Below are 26255 nucleotides of genomic sequence, written 5' to 3' on the forward strand. Positions count from 1 at the left end.
GAGGACCCAAGATACCTCAATGGTGAAATATAATACAATCTAGTAAGCATGACAGCAGAGATAGGCATCGAGTATTCCAGAGATATAAAAGAGTTATTCTTAATCTAGATGGGACAAGAGACAAAGAAGACTTTTGAGTGACAAGACAGCTGAGAAAAGCATATCCATAAGCACATGCACTTTGCAGGTGTTGTCCCCCATCACGCTACCTGCATCTGGATAGCTGGCTGCGAGTGATCTGATGGCACGTGGTGACGCAGTGGTGTCTCATCACAGGTGAGGCATTTTCCCCCTGAGTGCACCACCTGCATTTTGGCCAGGCGGGTCCCCGTTGTACTGAGGGGAGGTGGGAATAAAATGCCCTCCCATGGCCTCACCTGGATGAGCTTGGAAATAGAGTACAGCACCAAGCGTGTCTCAACCCAGGGATGGTGCTGGGGCCTGCATCGATAATGGATGGGCTATAGCCAGGAGGGCCCCCGGTGGTCTGACAAAAGGTGGAAACACATGTCTCGGGTCATACCTTCATTCTCTATGGTGGTGGCCGCTGCAAGTGTAGGTTCTCCGTGTCCGGGTGGGCCTCAGGCGCACTGCTGGCAAGTGTGAATGCCGGCGCCTCCAACCCTGGAAATGGTGTCGTACTCTCCCATCGCCACGCCAGCTGTGTGATGGACAGGTGAGCCTAAGGTGAATGGATTTAAGGTGGAACCAGCAGTGTATCCAAGCACTGAGGTGGTGCATGCTCCTCCTCCTGCAGCCGCCATGCTGTGGCCACCTGGACCCCCGGTTATAGGACCAAAACGAGACACAGAAGCAGTGCTGTGTGCCTTCGTCGGTCCATCTCTAAAGTCTGTGCCCTGGGCGCCTGTGACTGAGTGGGGTCTGGGGTGGACATACTGACCCCATGGCTCCCAATAGACACTCAAAATAGACATGAAGACAGAGATGAGGGAAATTTCCCAGCCCTTGTTTTTGCACCACCAGAAACAGGTACTGAGGTGGGCCGCCTCCGGCGCTGCAGACTGGCTCCTCTCTGCCCTGTACGCTGGGCGCGCAGTGCAATATACAGACGCCGTCTCCTGGAGTTGTATGTCTGAAACCTACATAATCTCATGAACCAATGTCACCCCAGTCAACTCAACTTAAACTTGTAAATTTTTCCAAAGGACACTATGCTCACTGACCCTATGGGCAAAATGGGTCCTGAGGGTTGCACTCTTCTATCTTCAAAGTTTGAGAGAAAGTTTATGGCGAAGCCTGTCAGTAACTTGGAGGAGGTTATAGATAAAAAACAAAACAAAGAAAACGACCAGACTGGCTCCACTCTCCTTGTCGCCTTTCGAAGCCGTGGCCCTAGAACAGCAGCTGGAGTGGCTCTCGGCAGAGCGGTCCCCTCCACGTCCTGCTGCCGGGGAGGCAGGCCCAGGGCACTGTCATTGCGCTCAGCCCGAGCTTTCCCGGCAGCGGCAGGTTTTCGGGGGCTCTGTGGGCTCCTATACACCTGGGCTCTTCTAACCGCTGCTGAGAATCATTCCAAGATGCACATCTATTTCCCAGCAAAGGAGGTGGAAACCACGCCTGGAAGGCGTGAAGGAGACACGCCACTTTGTCTTTCTCATCAAATAATTACTTGCGTGGAACTTGGACTTTGACAGAATGAGCAACAAGAGCTACTTGCTGAACACCTCTGAACAGGCAAAAACCTTGCCAAACAGATGTTGTCTGTCTGCAGCGTAGCCCACATGCCAGTTCAAGTACCTCTGTCACAGCACCGCGCTCAGTACATGGTCTCTCACAGAAACCAACTCGCTCTGCAACATGAGTTTCCTCTGCCGCGGAGTTTCCACCATCCACGGGAGCTGCAGGACCCAGCACAACAAGTGGGCCTGCGGATGTACTGGCACACAGTGAGCTACTGTCCCTAGCGTTAGGTGTCTTGGTGGCCACTCCAACACCAGCAGTAGTGGCTGTGTCAACAGGGAGAACACGTGGGTTGTCACCAATGGCCAGCTAAGTTTTGCCAGGGGTGTCAGGTGTGGAATTTGGCAATGGTACGTCTGTACTACCTGAGTGCATTATGCTGCCGCTGGCTGGCTGGACTGCAAGAGAAGTTAGGCCTACGCCTTGCCCTGGGGCGATCACTTCCCCCAACATTGAAGGGTTTTTAGGCTGCTGCCCATCACTGGCCCCAGATGTGGGCTAAGAGGTGGTTCCTGAGTCCAAGGGAGGGCTGGAAACTGGGGTCCTCCTGCTCACTACTTTTGTAGGTAAATGGGTGGAGACATCAGCCGGGGGAATGCTGTTACCGGGGGGAGGGGGGTGAGTTGTCAGAATCAGGAGGTGCCCTGGTCAGTGGGGAGGGGTTCTCCCTGGAGATGGGGCAGAATGGAAAAGGACAGCCTGGGAAGGGGGCGGGGGTCCATTGCCTCGGGGTGAAAGGCAGGGCGCCTGTGGCCCACACTGCATATTGGATTTGGCGAACTGTCAGGGATCTCATACTGGAGTCTAGAGAAGATATGATTGTGGCAGCTCAGGAAGGGGGAGGAGTGTCCTTTTCCATGTCATCATCATCTGAGGTAGGCTGAGAGGCCAAATCAGCAGATGCCCTGAATGGGATGGTAGCAGGGACCTGCCCAGCTTGAGTGGGCCAGGGACAGGGTGTCTGCCATCGCCGAGCCGGGTGGGAAGAAAGAAGGGTCAGGCAGAGGGACCTCTGTTTTGTTCGCTAAGGTCTTTTTACTCCAGCACTCAGTGTTCTCCAAGGTGCCCAGGTTTTTGTCACCATCCAGGAAAGCCACCTGAGGAGGCGGGGCAGCTCACCTCAATCCCACAGCAGTGCTGGCAGTGGTAGCCAACGTGGTGAGGGCATTTTGTGTTTGCAGGGCTTCCTGCTGGCGGAGGCCAGTAGAAAATTGCTGTTTGATGTGTTCTCAGCATCCACCTCCTTACGCAATGTGCAATGTTAGCGAACCTGGAGAGCTGGGAGGATGGGCTTCCCCCAGCACTTCCTCTGTGGGTCTCGCTGGCAGCTGGGAGTGGCAGGGGTTGGGTCAGGGAGCACTGCTGCCTCTGAGTCAGGCTTCAGAGGAGGCAGGGCATCTCCTGCAGGGCTGCGTGAGCTTGCGGCCCTCTGGCCTTCAAAGGAGGAGCCCTTGGGGGACATCTGGGCGTTCCCACTCAAGCTTATGGGAACTTGCCATTGAGGTCCGGAGGCCCAGGACTGCACTTGGGAGAAGTGAGGACTTCCTTGGTGTTCGGGGGCCTAGATGTCAGTGGTCGATCCCCCCTGCTATGGGGGCTATTCCGATTGCCTTTCCGTTGTTCTGGACCTGGTCGTCTTCATTCTTGGCCTTCCCTTTTGGGGACTCTTTGTGGACCTTCACCTCCATCTCCTTTGGGCAGGGAGGTAGGATGGTGCTAGATGGTCCTGGCTTCACAGCCTTGACTACCTGCTCAGGTGGTGAATGCGGGAGAGAAGGTCTGCGCCCTGGGGGAGGGGTATACATGGTTCTCAAGGGTCCACACATCCTGGAATTATGACCAGACAGCACGGGCTTCTTTGGAGAGTGGATGAAGGCCACCAGACAAGGGACGGTGGCAGAGGAACCACAGAAGAAACTTAGAAACCAAATGGCCTATCCAGAGCCAGCTATGCGCCAAATGAACTGAGAACAGAGTAGAAACTGGGAGAGCATGTTCTTTGCTTCCTTTTCCTCTGGGGCTCTAGAGTACATGGAACTAACTTCATCCCAGAGCTTCTGATGTCTTCTGATGGAAACATCAATGGAGAAAGATCAAAGGGCAAGGGGTGGGGCCTCAACAACTGGCCAATCCCTTCATGACCTCCTAGCACCCGGGGCCTCCAGCTATGGGCAGCAGGTGTTGGGCGCCCACTGGCCCAACCTGAACAGTCTGTTCCAGACCCCTGAGGGTCTGTGCCAGACCTTGCCCTGCCTGGCCACCGGCTCTGTGGGCACTTCTGCACATTCCCTGTGGTTCAGGAGGCCAGAACCTGCTCAAAGCTGGTACTGGAGCCACTCAGACCCTGCCTGGATGTAAAGTACAGCATAGGGAATACAGTCCATAATATTCTAATAGCTATGTATGCTATTCATAATATTCATAATATTCATATAGTTATGAGATTTATTGGGATGATCACCTAGTACATTATGGAATGTTTAATCACTGGGGTGTACACCTGAAACTAATATAATGATGTATGTCAACTGAAACCGAACAATAAAAATGAAGGAACCAGGCACAGTAATAGATGAAAGTAATACCCCCCAGAAAGGAAGGAAAATAAAACTGATTTAAAAAAATAAGTAAAAATAAAAATCACTCAAAGTCACTCACACACAGAAAAGTCAGCAGTGCCGTCCACGCGAGGGTCCCCTTGGGCACCTTTGAGAAACACTGGGCTGGCAACTTATTTCCTTGGGGATCTGCTAGCTTTTTGTTGTTGTTGTTTTGTTAAAAGATTTCATTTATATTTTTAGAGAGGGGAAGGGAGGGAGAAAGAGGGGGAGACACATCAGTATGTGGTTGCCTCTTGTGTGCCCCCTACCGGGGACGTGGCCAGCAACCCAGGCATGTGCCCTGACTGAGAATTGTACCAGCCACTGTTTGGTTCAGCAGGCCAGGACTCAATCCACTGAGCCACACCAGCCAGGGCTGCTAGCTTGGAATAGAAAAAGACATTCTGATCAATCCAATAAAAACATTTATTTAACACCTATACACCGAAGGACTTGTAACTCAATCCAAGTCCTTCTTCTAAACGCAATTAAATTCTAATAAGCAAGACAGAGACACTTCAGGGCAGCTGGCAACCACAGTCATCCCTGGAGAAGAGATCTACGACTGAGCAGCACTGGCCTGATGAGCATCAGAATTTCTGGGCTCTTATCATAACTATCACACTAACGAGCTCTGTGTGAGACCCTGGGAAAATGATCCCATTTTTTTTGCCCTTATCTTCCTTAATCATAACCTACAAGGCTAGACACTTGACTTCTAAGGCCCCTGCCTCACCTGAAACTGATTCAGAACCTGGCCTGCAGGTCTTGTTGGGAGAGCGGAGGATGCACGGCTCTGTGCAGACACTCCCCTGTGCTGTGGACCAACTCCTCGTGTGGTGTGGGGAGGCAGCAACACTTCTGGCCGAATAGGGATCACAGTTGCATGGGAAGAAGAGAGGTGAAGTCTTGGGGCCCCATAGGGAGACCGAAGGTCTAGGGGTGCCTGAGCTGATGCCAGCATTTGTTGCAGATGGGAGAGGGAGAGAATAAAGCCTTTTGTGGGTGCACAGGTTTGCTAGGGCTGCCATAACAAAGTGTCACAAACTGGGTGGCTTACACCATGGAATTTATGTGGAGGCTAGAAGCCTGGGGCTAAGGGTTGGGGCTGGGCTCCTTCTGAAGGCTCTAGGGAAGAACCTGTTCCTGGCCTTTGTCTGAGCTTCTGGTAATTCCTTAGCTTGTGGCAACATAACTTCAATCTGCAGACGGTGTTCCCCCTGTCTTCAAATTTCCCCTTTTTATGAAGATATCAGTCATATTGGATTAGGGGCCCAGCCTGCTCCATCTTAACTCATTGAATCTGCACCAATCAACTCTACTTCCAAATAAGACCACAATCTGAGCTTCTAGGGGTTAGGACTTCAACAGACAAATTTCGAGGGGACACAATTTAACCCTTAACAGTGGGGATGCGCTAACAGTGGCAGTTAAACAGGTTCAATTACTAAAGAAGTTTCAGAGATCTGAAATGATGGTACTAGGACACCTACAATTTATTACAGCATAGCAACAACATCAATGTAGCGATGGCCCCTCAACGTAGCGATGGCCGCTCATGGCAAGGGGTCTGGAGAGGCCAAGCCTGAGCGGCTGTTGCCTCCCCAGTTAGGTGCCCAGGCAGGGCATGCCGTCTCTCGAATCAGGAACCCACAATTTGTGCACAGAATTTTCAGAGCCCCACATGGAATCTTGGCCCGGGTTTCCCTTACCTGCTATCGTGCAGGCATATTCTCACCACATAACCATCCTCAGTGGCAGAGCCTCTGGGGCCTCCTGGAGACCAGGTGCCAACTATCAATCTCACTGCTACCAAAGTGCGACCTGGTACGAATCACCCCAAATTCCTCGGGGGCTTGGCTGTGAAGCAACACTATTAATCAGTGTGCTTCATGCCTTGATGGGGGCCAGTCCTGTGCATGTTCCTGATTTCCCAGGTTCAAATCAGGCACTTCCCAGACCTGCAGGGATGACCTTCACGGCCCAGGAGCCGAAAGAAATCACACGGGTGACCCTCTTCACCAGGTACCGAGGGTCCCCTTCCGTGTGGCCATACGTGTGAAATTCATGTGCACCTCAAGGATTCAGAGACACCAAGCCACTCAGTTCCCTTTGCCACTGGCCTTGGGTTGGGGGCTGGTGGTTTAAATCTAATTTTTATGTGTATACTTTTTAGTTTCCTGGAGCTCCTGCCACTGGAGTCCCTTCTTCCTCCCTTCTTGCTGCTTTCCCGAGTCACTGCTCAGACATTTTGGGTCTGAGGTGCCCTCAGAGTACAATGTGTGGGACAGAAGACCCCCTCCCTCACCTCTGACTCTGCAGCCCCTTGGTGTCACAGGGAAGTGGGCGATGGAGGGCAGCCCACTGAGGTGCCCCAGTGGCCTGAGTGGGTGCTGATGGGTGTTCACCCATGGGCAGTTAGTTTTGGAAGGGTCATCCCGAGCTGGGCAGCCCCCACTGCAGGAGCGAGGACGAGTTGGAGTCCGGGTCAGCGGGCGGTCTGTGAAGGAAGCTTCACACAAGTAAGGGCCACTGCCGGCTCAAGTAGGCAGCGAGAGCCCCAGACTCCAAGTCTAGGGGGGCCAAGGGGTCCAGCTGGTTACCACAGCTATGCCTTCGACATGGAGCTAGAGCAGGAACTGGAAATGAGAGTGAAGCCTGCGGAAAGATGTGGGCAGTGGAACAAGGAGCAGCAAGGCCGACCAATGCTGTGCCCCCAGGCGCAGGCGGCAAAGCAGGCTCCCGAGACAGGGGGTGGGGCAGACTGAAGCCTCAGAGATGCCCCCTGGCGGTGCTGAAGCAGTATTACAGGCGGAAGGCCCGGGAGCGGGGGTAGGTGGGACTCCTGCTCCTTTAGCACCCCAGCCCCAGCTGGGAGGGGTCTGTCTGACCTTCCCCGGCTCTCAGCTCCATCCACCCAGGTCTTTCCGGCCCCTCCTACCGGTGCTTATAGCTCCGCCATGATCGAGCCAAGTTGGGCCCTACTGACCGCCCCCCACACCCCGCTCCCCCCGCCGCTCCCCGCGCAGGCTGGAGAGATGGAGGCCACGCGATTTATGAACTGTGACTTTGTTTTCAGGAATTTCAAAGTACAAGAAGGGCATGAACAAGGGACTGGAAAAATACATAGATTCAGGCAGTCCCCTATGCAATTAGGCGTTTCCTTCACTGGAGTGAAGTATCGCTCATGAAGTGTTTATGTGGACGGTGAAGTGTAGCAGTTGTGGGTAAGTAGCTTTCTGGGTGGGTAGTGACTATTATTTATGTGTTATATGTCTGCTTTTACAGTTCAGGGGTTTCTATGTTTTATGTAACTTAAGAGCAAAATTTTACAGTTGTAAACAGTTGTGGAGGCTTGAGTTCTGGAATCTCTGCCTTTGGATAAACTTTTTGTTGTGTGCGTGACTTGGTTGAAGCTGAAACCTAACCTGGTTAAGGAGACGTTCGAAAGGCCACTGGACTAGGATCAAATCCTGGCTCAGTCCCTATTATCAGGTTCTCTGAGCCTCAATTTCTTCATCTGTGCAATCAAGGGAACACATTGCCTACCTGCTAGGACTAAATGCGGCAGTGTTCCTAAAAGCCTTTTTCAAAGCACTATACAAGTGCAAGGTATTACACCTGCTGTTACAATTCAATGTACATTGTTTGATGGGAAAACACAATTTGCTTTACGACAATTGGATTTACAGTGTAGCTTCCAGGAATGCATTTGCCTTGAAGCCTTTGGCCAAAAGCAACATAACCTGACCCAAAGATAAAATACACGGTGGCAAAAGTCAGGAACTCCCAGGCAGGTTTTCAAAGAAAAATAAAACAAAAATGAAAACTTTCCCTCAGCTGAGATGCTCACCTTGCCTCACCTTGCCCATCTGCTGAGAAACAGGAAAAACAAGAGGCATGTGTGTGCTTATTTATTTAAGAAATTGGCTCACGCCATTGTGGAGGTTGTTAGCAAGCCCCAAATCTTTAGCCAGCAGGCTGGGGACACACAGAAGAGCCAGTATTGCAGTTCCAAGCCACAATTTGCTGGCAGAAATCCTCTTCTCTGGGGGAGGCCAGTCTTTTTCTATTAAGATCTTCAACTGATTGGGCGAAGCCCACCATATTAGAGGGTAATCTGCTTTCCTTGAAGACTATTGATTTACCACTAGTATCACCCAAAAATAGTGTCACAGAAACATCTAGAATAATGTCTTACAAAATGGCTGGGTACCATGGCCTAGACAAATTGATATAGAAATTTCACCATCGCAGTCCCCGTCTCTCTGCCTTCCGCTCCCCTCCCCATCCCCAGCGGTATAGTAACCATCCTGAAGTTGGTGTGTTTCCTCCTCACCCATGTTTTTATACTATTACTACACAGATTTGTGTAACAATATGGCAGGTAAAGCGGGAGTTTCAGCTGAGGCACCCAGTCAACCAATGAGGTGAGAGGGCCTGTCGAAGGATTTACAAAGGAAAACCAGAGGCAGGACCCTTAACCCTCACCCTCCACGGGAGTGTAAATGAGTCAGGGATTCACGAGTCAAGGAGGATTTATGGCGTCAGCTGTTGTGAGTGAGCTCTGAGCCCTGAGCACTGCCTCTGCCCCCAAACCAGGAGCCACCAGCCAGCACTCTGAAGATCCCTGAAGACTGGAGAACCCATGGAACTGTCCTTGAGCATGACCTTGAAACACCTCCTGGCTCAGAGACTGTGATGCGAATATTAGTCAAGGAAGAAACCCCCCGTCTCTTTCTTCTCCTCCTTCCCTCCTTTCAGACCTGCGGGAGGTCAGAAACCAGGGTTGATGAGGTAGGGAAAAGCTGGCCTCCTTCCCCACTGGGTGGCTCCCCTGTAGCCTGAGATTCACAGTGGGAGAGTGGCCTTTGGGTCTGTAAATATACCCTCTTCTTCCCCCAACAGTGGCAGCATCTGTTTCCCCACCCCATGGTGTTGGGTCTGGCCATATGACTTGCCAATGGGATGTTAGCAGACGTCACAGAATAAAGCATGCAATATGCTTGCAGCGAGGGTTTTCCTGTCTGTCACACTTCTGCCATCATCCGGAGAACACGGTCAAGGTAGAGAGTGTGTTTCCTAAGAAGGAAAGGCCTGGAACAGCCCTGAGCAGAGCTCATAGCCTGGAGCAAGCCCAGCTGAGATGAGCAGAGCTGCTGCAGCCTTGCAAGCTAGAAATAGATGCTTGTGTATTTCCACGTGTCACTGGGCTTCGGGGCGGTCTATCATGTGGCATTAATAATGAGGACCGTGGCAATAATTGATTGATATAAGGAGTAGACAAATAGAGTGGAAAATTGTGATGATTATACTAAAATAGACATTATTTTTTGATTAGAGGACATTATATAGTGATTAGAGCTGCTTACATTTCATTCTAGGGTGGGGGAAAATCATCAAACAAAATAAATTTAAAGGAACATTAATAGGCAATAATGCAGTTGCTTTCTGATTACACCCACAAGTCCTGCTTCTTCAACTCAAGAGTTACATATACTTCCATTAACAGTGTATAATAATGGTATATATGGTTAAAAATTTATACAAATAACATCACGTTGTACCGTGCAATTTGCCCTTTTCAATCAACATTATATTTTTGAGCTTTATCTAGGTTAATGTTTGTAGTTTGAGTTTTTCATTTAAATTGTTGAAAGATATTTCATTATATGAATATACAACAACTTTTTTATTCATTCTCCTAATAATGGACACTTAGGTTGTTCCCCCGTCTTTTGGGGGAGGGGCTATTACAAACTGTGTAGTAAGAAGCATGCTTGTCGTTGTGTCTCCTTACGCGCACAGATGTGATTCTCTCCAGGGTACAGACTGGGACGGAATGGTAAGCATTGCTGCTGTTTGCCAGTCACCGGTTTTTCCATTTGCCTCCCGCTGGGCACAAGGCAGAATTGCACTCCCAGTCCCCTGGAAGGTAGACCTATGACTTCCTTAGCCAATGAGGTATAAGTAGAAGTGATACGCGTCACTTACAGCTGGCGCTTTTGAGGGCTAGCCTGTGACTTGCCCTTCTCCCCTCCTGCCAGCATTATTCCGGACGGTGAGGCTCTCCAGCCAGTTTCCTGGAGGGAGGGCAGTGTGGAGCGGATCACTTAGCCTTCCCATGGTGGACGTGGAGCATGAGGAAGAATGAAAGGTTGATTTGAGCCCCTGAGATTTAGGTAGTTTTGTTAAGTGAGCATAACTGTTCTATCCTGACTGATATACCCATGAGTGCCGAGGAGGGGCGCTCTGTAGCAGAACATCTGACTGGCGCTGGCTTAACAGCTGTGTGGGGGCAGTGAGGGAACTTCCTAAAGGCTGGGAAATGGCCTTTGACCTTTTGCAATGGAGCAACATTTGCTTACACTGCACTTGAAGGAATTTGGGAAGGGGATAATTTACCTAATGAACTTGGAGGTTTAGGAAAAGAGGTTGGAAAGCAGAAAATTAATTGTGTGAGTTAGTTATTCTTGAAGGTGTTTGGTGAGACATTTCAAGAAAAAGATAATTTCAGAGAAGAGTTGGCCAGTCTGCAATTCTCAGGCTGGAAAAAGCAAATGCTTTTTATTGTCAAACAATAAAAGATAAAATTAAGAAAGGCTTCGAGAGACAGAGAATGATTAAAATTCAGTTTTGTAAGCAAGGATTAAATCAATGCTAGAGCAGTCACATCCATTTTTAAATCTCTGGATGTATTAATGTGTCTTCTGGTAATGGTTCAATTTCTTTTGATTGGACAAAATGTACCAGGGGAAAAAGACTAAGGGTATGGATCAAAATACCTTCAATTAAATCTAGAGTGGCATCATGGCAAGATAATAAACACAGCAAATAAGAGATTTATTTATAAAAGAAATTTGAGTGTATCTCTTGCCAATTGGTGTCAGCTGGAATCGAATAATAAGAGACTAAAGGTTTTGAGAGAATTCCACTTCTCCAAGAACCACTGGCCTGATCTAGACTTTGTTTGAGTCTTAAAACAGCCCCTGGGCCCCTGCTAGATGGGCTGAGACAGAAGCTTGGTCCACAAGAAGACGTTTTCTGGTGTCCACTTTAGCGTTGGCCAAGGGGCATATAAGGGAAGGGAGTTCTCTCAGAGAAATGTTCTACTGAGAACATTCCAGGAGACGGAATCAAGATCCAATAAAGAATAAACTCCATCCATGGGGAAGAAGGCTCTGAGATCTGGAATTTCTATGGACCAGTGTCTGCTGAGTCCCATTATTCTCTTCTGAATGGCAGTGTTTATGGCTGTTTTCCTGTCCTACGTCCATCATTAATGTTGGTATGTTAGAGAAGATAGCGTGTCTTCTTAGCCTGCCAACGGAGAGGCACCAACCACATGTAACTGTAGCGACAGTTGCCCATCACCCTGGGGTAGAAATCGCTGTGCAAAATTGGATTTCCTGGACTTTGAGCTTGGTGCTGCGCGGGGATGGGGCTTTGGGGCCGTGTCCCTTGGGAAAGGGCTGAGTATATTTTGCACCCAGGAATGAGAGTGATCACATTTTGGGCATAGAATAGAGGAGTCATTAGTGCTGTTCATCATGTTTTTGATTCTCTCCTTCTGAGCTTCTGTGCTAGGTGGGCTGCTCCGGTCTGGTATCGGTCAGGGGTTGAATGAATCCCACAATGTCATAAGACATGAATACATAAATAGGTTTTATTGAAAAAGGGGAAAACTCCTAAGACCAGGCTCAGCAAGACAGAGATGTCCTCTCTCTCTCTCCCCGTGAGGGCCAGATGGGCTGCCGGTCAGGAAGTGGATTTCACTCCAGTGGAAGGTCCCCCTTCTGGTCTCCCTCTGGGATTATATGGTGTGACCTCCTTCGAGGGCAAGAAGCAGGCCGCTTGGTGTTGGACAGTCTAGATTTGGGGTGCTGGCTTTACTGGGCTTCTCCAGTGACCTTGAGGCTTATATGTGTCCTCTGCTGGGGGAGGAAGGTTCCTGTCCCTGAAACGGAGCTCAAGTGCTGTCGCTTTATCTGGGAGAAGAGTCATTTCCCCACTACCAACCGATGTGAGCGCCTAGGATTGCACTTGCCGACACTCTTGAAAGTAGAAGGGTCCATGTGACTTGCTTTGGCCAATGACTGTGGGTATTTGAAGCCCCCACCAGCCTGTGTGCGACTTGACCTTTCCTTCTTACTTTGGTAACTGTGGATATTCAGGGTAAGGGGGCTCCGTCAGTCTGGGTTCCTGAGTGAGGACAGCGGGGAGCAGTCACCAGGCTGAGCATGAGCTAAAAATAAACCTTTGTTGTTTGAAGCCACTGATACTTGTGGGTCGTTTTAACTGCAGCATAACTCTCCTAGTCTATCCTGACTGGTACAAATGTGTCTTCCAGGTAGTGGCGTGTGCACACCTTTGCCTTTACTAGACGTCTGCAGCTGCCTTCTGGAGGACTTGTTTCAGCCACTGCCATTCCTCATAGAAGAGAGAATGCAAAGCTTTGCCTTGGGTGTTCACCTAAACTCCTCCTACCCGGCAGAGGCCGTTGTTGATTTCTGGTTGAGCTGCTACTTGCTATCCAAGACTCAGGCAGGAATTCTGTAGGTCTGTTGAGGAAGAAGCCGGCAAATGTAGCCTAGGGTGAAGACTGAAAGGCAGGCATGTCTGAAGTCACGTAGACCTGTCAGCCAAGACAGGGAGAAACGAGTGAGTGTCCAAGGTTTGGTCAGAGAGAAGGCCAGGCCAGGTCAGCCGAGGCAGCTGCCCAAAACCCAGGCTTGGAGTCTAGAGGACCAAAGCAGGATCAGGGGCCCAGGCCCCAGGCCTGGGCAACCAAGGGGCAGGATTCAAGCAAGCGTTTAGGGGAAAATCAGGGCACACGCAAAGTCAGCCACCGTCTGGGTTGGGAGCTTCTTACGTGGCTGACGCCGATCTTGTCAGCAAAGGAACCCCTGCGGATTTGTTTGTGGAAAGGCAGACACACACGTTTGAGTGAAACAGAGGTTTGAGGAGATGGTGGAACTCCAAGAATCTGCACTGTTCTCATGAAATGGGCTAAGATTTGGTTCAGTCTAGCCGCTGTTCCTTCTTTGCCCCCTCTGGCCCGGCCCTCATTTGGGACTTCATCGTTCTCCTCTGTGCAGTTTTGCTCTGTAGTCATCGATTTTTAGTCTTTAAATCTCCACTGGTATGTGGCCCATGGGGGAAATGGAAGGTGAAGGGAAGTCACATTTTCCAAGTATGTGCCTACAATGTGCAGGCGCCGAACCAGGTACTTTACATGCACGATCTCATTTAATCCTCACAATACCCCTTGGGGGTTGCTGTTACAATCCCTGTAATTATTATTATCCCTGTTTTATAGATGAGGCACCTGGGGCTCAGAGAGGTGAGTGATTTACCTGAGGTCACACGAGCAGAAAGCCTATCTGCCTGCAGAGCCCACGCTCCAACCTCGGCCCCGCATCTGCTCTTGTTTGTGGAGTGACTGCCCTTGAAGTGCCCTTTGGAATCACTAGATGATTTGCAGAGCGATGAACCGGCTTCTGGTTTCATTCAGGGTCCACCTCCTCCATCAGGTGGGAAGGTTCACCTTCGTTGGCACCCCAGAGGCAGAAGCGTTTCCAAGGGCCCTGGGGAGTGAGTGACAGGGAAGGCAGGGGAGGAGGAGGGGCAGGGCGGGATAACGGCCGCTCGGTGGCTCGAGTCACCAGTCATGATGGGAGCCTCAATTAGCCTGTTCTTTCCCAGAGCCCCCGTGGGCTTGCTGCACGCTGCCTGGCTGGCTCCTCTCCTCCTAGGCACCGCTTTGTCCTTCCCCCAGCTTTCCAGTCTTCTGTCTTAGGATTTTCTCTCAAACTAGCTTGCTGAGAGGCTAGATGGGGCTGCCGAGAGGTGGGCTCTTGTCCCTAGGGAGTTTTATCGTTAGAGCTTAATCCTTTCACTAGAATGCAACTGTAAGGAAAGTCTCTCAGCAAAACATACCCGATTTTCCCCTGAAGAAAGTATATTTGAAAAATGCACACACACAGAATTCTCATAGAATTCTACTACTATGTAGGGTAATTATGTCAACCAGGAAGGGAAACTCCTTTTGCCCCTGGCCTGTCTCACGCCTGCACCCTTAAATGGCCGCCCTGAGGGAGGGAGGGAGCCACAGGGCTCTGAGTGGAGAGAGGTCAGGGAGGGGCCCTGCAGAGGGAGACAGCAGGAAGGACAAACCGGGCCACCGCCATCCTACCCTCAGCCAGCTCATCTGTGCGCTGCGGACTCGGAGAAGGAAAGGCCAAGTCGGAGCTTCGTCTCTTCCACAAGCTTGCAGAAGTTGGCCCTTGAACAACGTTGGGGTTAGGGGTGCTGACTCCCAGGGTGGAAAATTCACACACAACTTTTGACTTCCCCCCAAACTTAACTGTAATTGGCCCTTCACATCCTCAGATACAACCAACCTTGGGTAGAAAACAATGTTTTCAACCTGCCGCTGGGAAACTGCTGTCGGGAATGAGAAAATACTTTTTTGTAGCTGCCTGGGGTTGAACCTGCAGATGTGTAACCTGTGAATGCAAAGAGCAGGCTGCTCATTGAAAACACCTCTGTATAAGCCAGCCTGTGTTGTTCAAACCTAGTGTTTCAAGGTCAACTGTACTTTTCTCTGGGGCCTCCGTTTCCTTCTACGGAACACAAAGGTTGAAGAAGATGAGCCCAAGGCCCTTCCTGCCTGACCTCGCGGTGAGTCCACAGTGTTCCTCTGCACATCTGCACTGCAGAACAGTTTTTGGAGCCTCAGTGTTTGGCAAGTTCAGCACTGTGGTTCTCTCTGCTGAAAATGAATCTGTCCTCCACAGTTGATCTTAAAAACAAGGCAAAACAACAGCCAACTGCTTTACTTATTAACTCAGCAAACAACAGAGGTAATCTAGGAAGGGCTGGCAGGCAGGTCGTTTGAGGGAACTGGGCTTTGCTTCTTGGGGCAGGGAGATGGGTGCACTCCTAGGGAGGGGCGGCAGGGGGCAGCATTGGGGCACAGACTGCCTGGCTGTAGTCTGGCTTTCCCATGACCTGGCTAGACATTGTCTGGACCCACTGGGGGTCCTGTGTGACTAGGGGCCCTACAGGTGCCAGGCAGAGGGCAATGTAAACGTTCTTCCCACCCCTTGGGCCTGACTTTTCTTTGGAAACTTTTCCAAGATAGATCGTTCTTCTTTAGCGGTGTGTGCTGCCTCTATACTTTTAATGAATTTTTTGATGTCTCGGAATTTTAAATATTCTGATTTTATTGTCGCTGGCGTTTTCCCCTTTATCTGAAATACTGCATTTCTAGTACTCTTGTTAGTTTCGTTTGCTGGTTCTTGCTCAGGACATTTTCTTATAATTTAATTTGGGATTGTCATTTTGGCTCGTGGGCTCTCATCTTCCAGGCGCTTCATCTCTGGGTTAGGGGTCTGTCTCTTCAGAGTAATTTTGCAGTTGCCTTTTCTGAACTTCCTGGGTTAACTCTTGTCGTAGGATCAATTTCATGTTAATTTCTCTACCTGGGGCTTCCCAGATCCCCAGGCAATATAATTTCAAGTCCCAGACCCTTGCGAGTCATAGCCCTGATGCCCAGTTTTCTCAGGGGAGACGTCTCTGATAAACGAGGAAGAGACAGGTAAGAGACCTTGCAATCTTCCCTACCAGTGAATGAATTTTTCCAATCCACCCTTGATTAAGGTTGCATCTCTTTGTGAGTTCTGGCTTTATGTTGGGGTCTTAGTTCCAACTCCCTACCTTGTACCATACAAAGCCTCATTTCTTACTTGGGAACAAAGGAAGCTCCTAGTTACTGAGATGAGCAGTTCAGACTTAACTGGAACAGATCGACAGGGCAGCTGCGTCGTTGGCGCTGGCACTTACTGCCGCAGACTTCCGCTCCCGCTGGGTTTCTGGCACAGAGACATTCCCCCTTACTCTTTCTTAGGAGCTCAGCTATACTCAGATACATATTTTGTTACACTTCCCAAGAATTTCTAGGAATTTTTAGGTTATTTTGGTTCTCATCTTGCAAGAACCTAAACCTCCCAGCCCTTCCTTTCAGTCGAATCAGGAGGTTGCTTCTTGGCTGAACAGGGAGAAGGGAACCGGGCCAGAATTGGTGGTGTCGACTTCTAGGAGCCTTTTTGGAACAGGTGGGCTCATCTACCTCTGTGGACTTGACCCTCTTTTACTTAAAAGGTGTGTCTTTTAGTGGTGTGTCTTGTAGCACGTTTTTAAGTTCACTTAGGGACATCTTCCAAATATGTTGAAATCATTTTCACATATTTGAGACATTTTTATTTAAAAATAAAACTGTCAGGTTGGGTTTTAAAATGTTAGTGATTTGATACCTACTGTCATTCATTTAAAAATGCACACACAACTTCTTTATTACAAGATTGAAACTTGACATCATTTTTCTCTTCGAACTCATTTTTCTGTACCACGTCCTCCTAAAACAATTTTATTCTCATGTATTATTTTGCCTCAGAAAGTATTTCGTGGACACGCTCTCATATTTCTCAGCAGCGCAGGTATGTTTATAAAGTTAAATTTTATTTCTTGGCATCCTAAGTGCCTAAATGCTGCACACATTTCTTCTGGATCGAGTTATTTTTACAATTATTATTACTATGCTGTTGATCAAAATAACATACATGCGTATGTTACAAAATTTGATAAATACCGTATTTTGCCGTGCATAATGTGCACTTTTTTGCCCAAACTTCTTAGGGAAAAGTAAGGATGCACATTATACATGGGTATAATGATTATATACCATGGGTATAATAATCCTGTGCATAATGTGCATAAATCTGGGTGTGCATTATACATGGGGAAATATGGTAAATAGTTAAATACTTTAAAAATGGAAACATTTTGTGATGTGGATAGGACTGGCACATTAGGTCAGATACCCACGGGCCAGTGCCGTTGTCGCTTCGGTGAGGCAGGGCTCAGTCTATTTCACTCTTAGTTTTTATTTTTATAGAAGTAAGTACTGAACAGCTTTGTTCACATAAATGAGGGGATGGACAAGAAGTCTTGCTCTATTCGTTATTCAATTCTTGAATGTTCTTCTGATTTTGAAGTCAAAGAATTGCATCGTGATCTATCATCAAAAATATTTTTAGCAATTTCTGGATGTTAACAACTTGAATAGGTTCTCGTTCTATTTTGCAGAAAGCAAAGAATTGAAAAATCACATGATGTGCCAAATGTAAGAAGAGTCGCTTGTTTTTGCACTGTAAACCAACGTTTCAAAGTTGCTCTTTTGTGGGTGCCCCTAGAGGTTCTGTCACCTAGACCTAAAGCATCACAGGGTGAACCTGGGTGAATGAGAGGTGCACCTTTCTTCTGTGAAGTGGGAGAAGGAAAATCATGTGGCGCAGCCTTTGGCTGCTGTTTTCAGGTAGACCAGTTTTAGCGGGGAGTGTATTTGGAAGTTGAGTACTTGGAATGGAAACTGATTTCTTTTGAGACTGGCAGTCCCTAAGTACCCCCTGGATGCTTTTCTGGACCTTCACTGATTTGTGTGAGGTGGGCTTCCTGGAAGAAGAAGCCTTTGCAGCCAGATCATAAGCTCTGCGGATAAGGACCCCATCGAACACCATCCTTACAGTGGTGGGGGCGGTGCTGAGCAAGTTCAAGGTGGACCACAATCAGCTAACATTGGCTGTGTGTTCACATTGGCTGTGTGCTCCTTAGCTCAGTCATTCCACAAATAAACTTGATGAGAAGTTTATTCTCGTCAACTCTGTCTCACAGGTGAGCTGCTAAGGACTAGGGGGGGCCACAAAACTGGCCCGAGGTCGCATGAGTGGGAGATCTGGGGCTTGGGCCCCAAAGAGTCTGATTACAAAGCTCATGATGGTGACAATTGCTAAAGGGAGCAAGCAGCAAAGGGAGACCTCAGGGGCGACCTTCGACTCCCCTGCCCTTCACTCCAGGCGGGGAGACAGGAGATTGTTTTATGGATAATTAAAAATAATAGAATGGTAGTGTTGGAAATGGAGTTTTAAATGAGCAGCGTGCTATGGGGGTGGGTTAGTTATTGTTTCTCAGTCCCCATAGCCTCACCTGTAAAATGGGGAAGGGGATGGTGACGGTGATGATGATGATGAAGGCGACCATGCCTACTGCATAAGGGAGCCAGCATCGTTGCTGGGCGCTTCCAGCTCCTTCTTGCTCTCTCTTCTGTTGAGGCAAAATGTCTTCCGCACCCCTCATCCACAAAAAATGCTTCCTAACTAGCCTTCAGCTATTTGACGTTTAAATCCCTCTTGCCTTTGTTGTCTCTTCTCCAGGATAAATCTCATAAGTTCTTTTTAAAATGAGATTTATAATTTTAATACTTCTTATTCTCCTGGTCACCGTCCTTTGGATATATTCTCATTTGTCAAAGTGACTTGTAAAATAATGGTATCCAGATTTTATCGCCATGTTCCAGATGCGGTGTGACCAGGGAAGAACGCTGTGAAATTGCTCTTTCCCTTGATGCTGTGTACAGGCACTTAATAGTTTTCTCCCAGCGCCCTCACCGTTGACTCTGTGAACTTCTATTCCGTCACGAGCCATGGACTGCGATGTGAGTCTGCTGCAAACCCGTCCTGTAGTTCTGCGATGGACAGTCTGTAAATGTGAATATGGGACTTCACATTTACTTCTGAAGTTTTTCTTCCTTGACTTTGCTTTATTGTCTTTGGGGTGAAGAAATGGTCCTGGGCATGAAGAAATCAACATCAGAGAGTTATAAACGGGGAGCCTGAGGGAGAAGGCAGCGCGGCGACCCTCTTTGCTAATCCCCCCTCCCTGTGGATGAGGAAACTCAGGCACGAGGCGGGGCAAGGCCAGACCCCGGGCCAGTGCCTGGGACGTGGAGACTCTCAAAGCTTGCAGAAGGTGACACTCTTTAGTTCCTTCCTCTCCATCGCTGCCTGGGTGACTTAACAATGTCCTGCGTTTGCTGCATGTTCATGTTCTAGGATGCTGCGTAGCTGAGGCGTTGGCTGCAGAATGGAGGCAGGAGCAGAGCAAGTTGACATTGAGGCGCTGACCCGCCACTGGGCCCTGACTGAGAACCTGGGCTGTGTCAGGCATGACCTCCTTGATAGGGACACTCCATGGGCCCGCCCACTGCCGGGAGCCTCGCCACCATCATCTCGTGGGCAGTGAAGGCCAGCTCGTTGGCCACGCTCTAGTTCCCGAGGACTCTGGGCAGACGCTGCAGCGTTCTCACATCGGCGGCCAAACCCACATCCACCTCCTTCACCTGAAAGAAGGCGTCCTGGGCACAGTGCCGGGCGTCAAGGGCAGTGACGAGGTCCACGCCTCCGCCAGGGCAGCCCCCACGGACGGCGGCCATCGGTGCTTTAGGGTGCTTCGGATGATATTGAATGAAGGTCTCTTGATGATGACACTACAGAGGTGTCAGCTCATGCGGGCCACGTCACCTCCTTGAGGCTGAAGGCATGTCCGTGAGGGTGGTACCTGCAGTGAACCTGTGTCCTGCACCTGAGACCACCGCAGCCTGCCAGTCAGCGTCCGGTGCTGCCTTGTGGAAGCCCTCCCCCCTCTCACGCCAGAAGGCCTTGTTTGTGGCCACCCTCTTCTCGGGCTGGTTTCCTGAACGTGCAGAATGCGTCTCTGGGCCGCCGTCACCCAAAGGGACTCAGAAGCGTGGGGTGGGTCTTCACTGGCGGCTGCTCTAGCGTCTCATCTTGTCCAGAGGAGCCCATGGGGCGAAGGCTAAGGTTGAGACCCAGGTGGGTGGGGGCTGCCGGTCACTCCGTCAACAGGTCATGGAGTCTGCTAGGAGCCTCCGTCGTCGCTGCCCTGGCTACTGAGTTGCTGGAGTAACCAGACAGGAAGGACCAACGGGGCTGGCAGCCTGGCCTGCCTCCGAATTTCCATCCTGGTGACCACAGTCCTTAGTCTCGCCCATCCAGGTGGTTTTGAATCCAGAATTTCCTTACTAAGGAGGAGAGTGTAACACATGACAGCGTGAGGTGGGAAGGACGGCTCCCGAGAAAGCACCGAATTCGCGGCGTTGCAGACGTGCCCAAGCCAGTTTAGGTCATCTCTATTTTAGGGTTTTTTGGGTTTATATCAGTCGCTTCTGTGATTTAGAGGTAGAGGAAGGCTATTGTTTTTTCTCCTTTCTCTGCTAAACCTTGTACCTGGCCATAGGTATCAGGGAGAGTAAGTCTCAGACTGAATTCTGTTACATGCACGAATTTTTATTAGCAAACAGGCACAGAAGTATCATAAAGCCCGGCACTGTAAGCTCCCCGATATCCTAGCTCCCTGTCCCTTGGACATTCTTCTAAGCACTTTGTGTACTGGCTGGGGGAGATAAGGCAAGGCTTCATGGCAAACCTCTATAGCCATGAAGGACGCATAGGGCTGGGTTGCTGCTCTGCAAGGCACGGGCCACCGGCCAGGGGGGCTCTTACCCTCCATTCACGCGTGGGTAGAACGCCGGTGGTCTGTGTTTAGTCAATTCATAACATTGAACAGCATTTATATCAGCAATAAAAATACTTTCTAACATCCTATACTAAGGAATACTAATTAATTATACTAATGAACAAAAGTGGTAGTGTTGGTCAGAAATAATGTTGGTGGGAATGCTTGTAAGTAGCTGCCTCTTGAGTGGGCGTTTTCAAGAGAATATTCTCAATGCCAGCTGTGAGCCGCTGGGGCGTGTGCCCCAGCAGGGAGCTGCAGGTGCGAAAGAGCCTCCCCAGGCTGTCCGTGCATACCTGCCACATGCGCTGTTGTGACGGTTAATTTCATGTGTGAACTTGACTGGCCATGGAGTGCTCAGATGCTTGGTTAAGCGTTATTTCTGCGTGCGTGTGTCTGGGAGGGTGTTTCTGAATGACATGAACGTTTGAATCAGTGGACTGAGTAAAGCAGATTGTCTTCCCCACGGTGGGTGGGCCTCATCCAATGTGTTGAGGATCGGAAGAGAACAAAAGGCTGAATGAGAGGGAACTTTTTCTGCCTGAGCTGGGGAGCCAGGACATGGGTCTTTTTCTGCTCTCAGACTGGAACTGAAAAGTTTGTTCTTGGGTCCTGAGGCTGCTGCCTTTTGGACTGGAATGGACACCCTTGGCGCCCCTGGGTCTTGCCATGCTGACTACAGATCTTGGACTTCTTAGCCTCCGTAATCGTATGGACCAATTCTTTGTAATAAACCTCTTTATATCTATATCCATAATCGGTATCTAGATCTGTATCTATATATATATCTTTGTATCTCGGTCTCATTGCTCTGGAGAACCCTAATTCAGTTACATACGTATTATCATCTATGTGCTAGTGTAAAGTTAAAAACGCACTTACAATGTAGCAGATCGAGAGAGAGGACCTGGGTTTTCTTAACAATTGCTGCCTGCTGGCTCTCCGTGGCACAGTGTGGTCCTATAGGGGTCCCCGTGGTCGCACAGGGAGGTCCCATCACCTGGGTGTGCACCAGTTATGCAACAGGACTCAGTAGCCATTCCACAGTGTTACACAGTATTCATTAAGAAATAGACTTCTCTTGAGGGTGAGGGTGGATAAATGGAACTTAACAAGGCAGAATCAGCAGAAAGAGTATATACAGACCCCTTTGCTGCCATTATCCCCCTAAAAGCGTGCCAGGGCCATTTGCTTTGCACAGCGAGTGTGGCTTTGCATTCCAATGGAAGGGCCTTACCACTTGGGCTATGGCTCTCGGGGGTGGGGGGTGGGGTGAGAGCCGTCTGATGACAGAAAAGGAAAACCTGCTGCCTGGCCACAGGGCAGGCCTGGGCTCAGCACCAGCTGCTCCTGAGGGTTTTCTGGGAGCAGCAGCTGCTCAGCACCTGGAGCCCTGGGGCTGTGGAAAGGTGCAGCCCCTCTGCAGGGGGGTGGTTGTGAGGGAGGAGACCCACTGGCACCATGGGAAGGTGGGCGCGGGTGCAGCACCTTGTACCGAGCGACATTGTCGGGAAGCTCTCCCAGCGGGCCCGGGGCTCACGAACGCCGGAGTGAGGTCTCGGGGTCACCTTCAGACAATCCTGCCCCTTACCTCACGTTTTGTGACTGTGCCTTCGTTGTCTCATCTTTTAGAGTGAAGAAATTGGTTTTTGGTCTGTCTCAGGCTCTGCATTTTAAACAAGAATAGAAGCCTCCTTTCTCTGCAATTAACAAAACTGGTACAGAGGCATTTGATACAGAAATGGCATATGTCAAATATATAAAACGCCAATAATGGAAATGTTGAGGAATTTGCCCTCAGGTTCTCTTGCACAAATGAGCAAAATCTTGTAAATGTTAATATTTTGCTAACAATGATGCTCAGCAATTTGAACGTGGAAAGAGCTTTTAACAAACACTGAGAAACGATGGATAAAGGCTTCGCCATCACTGTGACTCAGTGAACATTTGCAGGACAAGGACATTTCTATCATGTCCCCAAAACCATTAAAAAACTTGTGTGGAGATTTTGTGTTCACGGAGTTCTGTTTCTTCCTCCCTAAAACCATTACATTTGTCTAAATTCTCCGTGCGACTAATTTCAGAGCTAGGGAGTCCTTCTCAAAAGTCACAGACCTTCTTGACTTCAAAACATTTGCAGACCCGGTCTTCACATTTCATTCCCGCGTGGAGAACAGGGCCGTGGGAACGTCTGGCCCACTCGTTCTGCAGTGCCCGGGGGTCAGGAGAGAAGGGCCGCCGGGGGCCGGGGGCGCACACTGCCGGAGGTTTAGACCTTCCATATCGACTTGGGCGCCGCGCAGTTGAATAATTATGATGGCATCGTTTTCCTGCTTTCGGCAGAAATTGCACACAGAGCAATCTGACGGTGCGCGTTGGTCGCGACCATTTTTCTTTATAAAAGCTACTGCGTGTGTCTCCTTTCACAAATGACTCTGTGACTCATTTCAGAGGCAGATAACTCACTTCTGAGGTAGAGATGGGCTCCCTGTTCAGCCTCTTTGGGGAATTTTAAGTTTTCCTTGCCTGCATCACACAAAGGGTCCTGCGTATAACAGGCAGTCAGTAAATACCTTTTGTGGCTGATGATGACGGGGAGTGGAAGTGAGGAAGCCTTTCATGTGTGTCTGACAGCGATGCCGTGCAGTGGGCGGGTGTGAGGGGGTGCCAGAGACATCGACAATTTCTGCCACCGCCTCATTTCCCTGCAGGACTTAGTGAGCCTTTGATTGAACGGTGATAAAGGTATCATTTTGCTGCATTAGGAGGGAAGGTGTGTGTGGAGATTTGACGTACATGGTGTTCCATAACTTCCTCTCGATACAATAGTGACATTTGTCTTCTTTCATCTGAGGCTGAATCATTTTTGAAATGGAGACCTACGTTTTAAGGTCCAGAGCATTTCAAGTTAAACATCCTGGAGAAAGCTTGCTTCTTGTGTGTTTTTGTTTTTTGTTTTTTTCCTGCCCAAATGGGGAGTAGGGCTGTACAAACCTGATGCTTTTGATAGTGGTAGTTCTGAGTCAGAGCGTGAGAGGGAGGCCGCAGGAAGCTGCCTGGCTGGCTGGTTTGCTTGTGTTTAGCCCCAAGGATGCCACTTAAAGGTGGATCTTGCTGAGGGCGAATGGTAATGGGGAGCCAGAGGGTGGTGTGGGGGAGCAGGGATAAAGGAAAATCCTGTACCATGACATTTCTTGGATACCCATCATGTGCCGGGCGCTGTACCAGGCAGTGGGAATCCAAAGGTGAATATGGCCTCTGTCCCCGCGGAGCTGCTGGTTAAGGGCGGGACACGGACCAGGGAGCAAACGCTTACAGCACAGGGAGGTCCATGCTGACACAGAAGGCAGGGCTGGGTTCCATGCAGGCTCGGTGCCTGGGGGAGGTGCTGTTTGTACCGAGTCTGTGAAAGATGCTTGGAGGTAGCCAGGCAACAGTGGTGCGGGGCTGGACCAGGTGTTCCAGCAAAGAGGGAAGCTTGTGTGAGGGATGGAAGCAGGAGGGGTCTGGGCGAAGGAATCTGGGACTTAGGGAGAGGAGAGGTCCTGAAGGAGAGAGGGGTGAGGAGGAAGGTAGATGCAGAAGTGAAATGACAAAGAAATGGAAAAGAGCCGCCTCAGATGCCTCCGTTCTGCTGCCAACTAAATGCTATGCTGGTCCCATGTCCTCCAGATGCCCAGTCCTGCTGGAAAGACCTCACAGTGTCTCTAGAACCTACTCTTTGTCACCCCTCCTCTTCATCCTCACCGCCACGGCCCCCGACTTCACTCTCTCTGGCCCAGACCTCCGTCCTCTCAACAGAGAGACCACGGAGAGCAACAGCTTAAACCTGAGAGTTTCTCTGTCTTTCAGGAGTAGCAGTCTGGCCATAAGCGGTGCGAGGACAGGTGTCTTCTGTGTCCTTGCTCTCCTGTTCCTATACTGTTGCCCTGGTTAGCGATCCTGTATATCTCACCGGCTCCTCTGCGGGCCAGCCAGCGAGAAAGGGCAAAAGAGGAAGGGACGGCATCTCCTTCCTTTAACCCCAGCCCTGGATGTGTAGCTCAGTTGGTTGGGCATTGTCCCACAAAACAAAAGGTTAGTGGTTCGATTCCCAGTTGGGGCACCTGCCTAGATTGTGGGTTTGTTCCCTGGTTGGGATGTGTACAAAAGGCAAACAACTGATGATACTCTCTCTCCCCCCATGCCTTTCCTCTCTCTCTAAAATAAAAATAAACACATAAAAAGCATCACCTAGAAGTTGTTTCCACAGGCTCTGCTCACACCCCACCCCAGCCATATAGTTATATCTATCAGCAAGAAGGGCTGGGAAATGCAGTTTTTAGTTAGAATAACCAAAACCCAAGTTAAAAACCAAAAGTTCTAGTCCGATAGGCAAAGGAGAGAAGGCTATTGAGAGCCATCTGGTCACCTACCCCTCGTCTTGCCCTCTCCCCCTGCCGTCTGCAAAGCTCTGAAAGGGCAGGCCACCCCCCAGCCCTGCTCCAAACCACGCTCACCCGGCTTGGCCTCAGCCCGCCAGGGAACGCCCTCTGTTCCCGTGGCGCCAGCACTTCCACGCCCCCACGCTTGCTCGTGCTCTGCCTTGTGGCAGAGAACCAAGAGAATGTGCGGCAAGGGGCCGGAGGCCAGGTTCCCATCGCTCTCTAGCTGTGGGACGCGGGCAAGCTGCTCTGGTGCTTTGAGGCTCTATTGCCCCTAACACTTTGGCAATAACTTCAGCACCGGGGGTGGGGGTGGGGTGGGGGGCGTGTAGAAGATCTTGTAGGTAAAGATCGTGTCCAATAGATGGCGGTCATCCGAGCCGCGTCCTCACACTGCCCCCTCGGGAGAAACTGCGTGCCCCTCCTGGCCTGACTCTGATCACTTTCCTCATGAAGCCCCCTGCTAGGACCTTCCGGGTCGCTGTCCCCGCAAACGGGCCTGAGATCAGAACCCAGTGCAGTATACTACGATGATTTCTGCCCGCGTCTGCCTTCCCTGGTAGGCTGATCGCTGTGGTCCCACGGCTCCTAGTACCGAGCCTAGGAAGGCAGACGTCAGTGCCGGTCAATTCAAAGTGGCTTGGGCTGAGGCCGAGAAGCAAGGCAAGCGGTCCCAGAGGAGCAGAGGCTCATAAACAGCATCCCAGAGCCATGAAGCTGGTGGCCACAGTGGGATGTCTGGGGCCAGGTCAGCCGTGGACTGGTCGGAGGTCAGAGGCCTCAGGGGCCGAGGAGAGCAGGTTGGTGGGCGGATGGCAGAGACGAGATCCAGGGAAGGATGCATGGGGGGGGGGGGGGGGGGGCGACGGGGCGTGGTGCAGGGGAGGCCTGCAAGCAGCAGGGATGGGAGGCCAGCCATGCCCAGAAGTAGCTGGATGCTAAGCCAGGCAGTCCCTGAGTGCTGGGGTCAGAAAGGAGGGGTCTGCATCTGTATAGGAAGAGGAAAGGGAAACAGGAGCGAGGGAGTAGAGAGAAAGGCCCCTTGCCCCCATCAGTCTGGGCCTGGTGTAGGGCTCTGTTACAGCGTCCTGTGGGG

General features: G+C 50.2%; 1 pseudogene; it reads right to left on the reverse strand.

The window, feature by feature from the left end:
- Nucleotides 1-19153: 19153 nt before the first annotated feature.
- Nucleotides 19154-26255, reverse strand: part of LOC129063241 (delta(3,5)-Delta(2,4)-dienoyl-CoA isomerase, mitochondrial-like) — a 29701-nt pseudogene continuing 22599 nt past the window's right edge.

The sequence above is a fragment of the Pteronotus mesoamericanus genome, unplaced genomic scaffold (assembly GCF_021234165.1).
Source record: "Pteronotus mesoamericanus isolate MK-2021 breed Mesoamerican mustached bat unplaced genomic scaffold, CSHL_Meso_final scaffold_85, whole genome shotgun sequence".
NCBI lineage: Eukaryota > Metazoa > Chordata > Mammalia > Chiroptera > Mormoopidae > Pteronotus > Pteronotus mesoamericanus.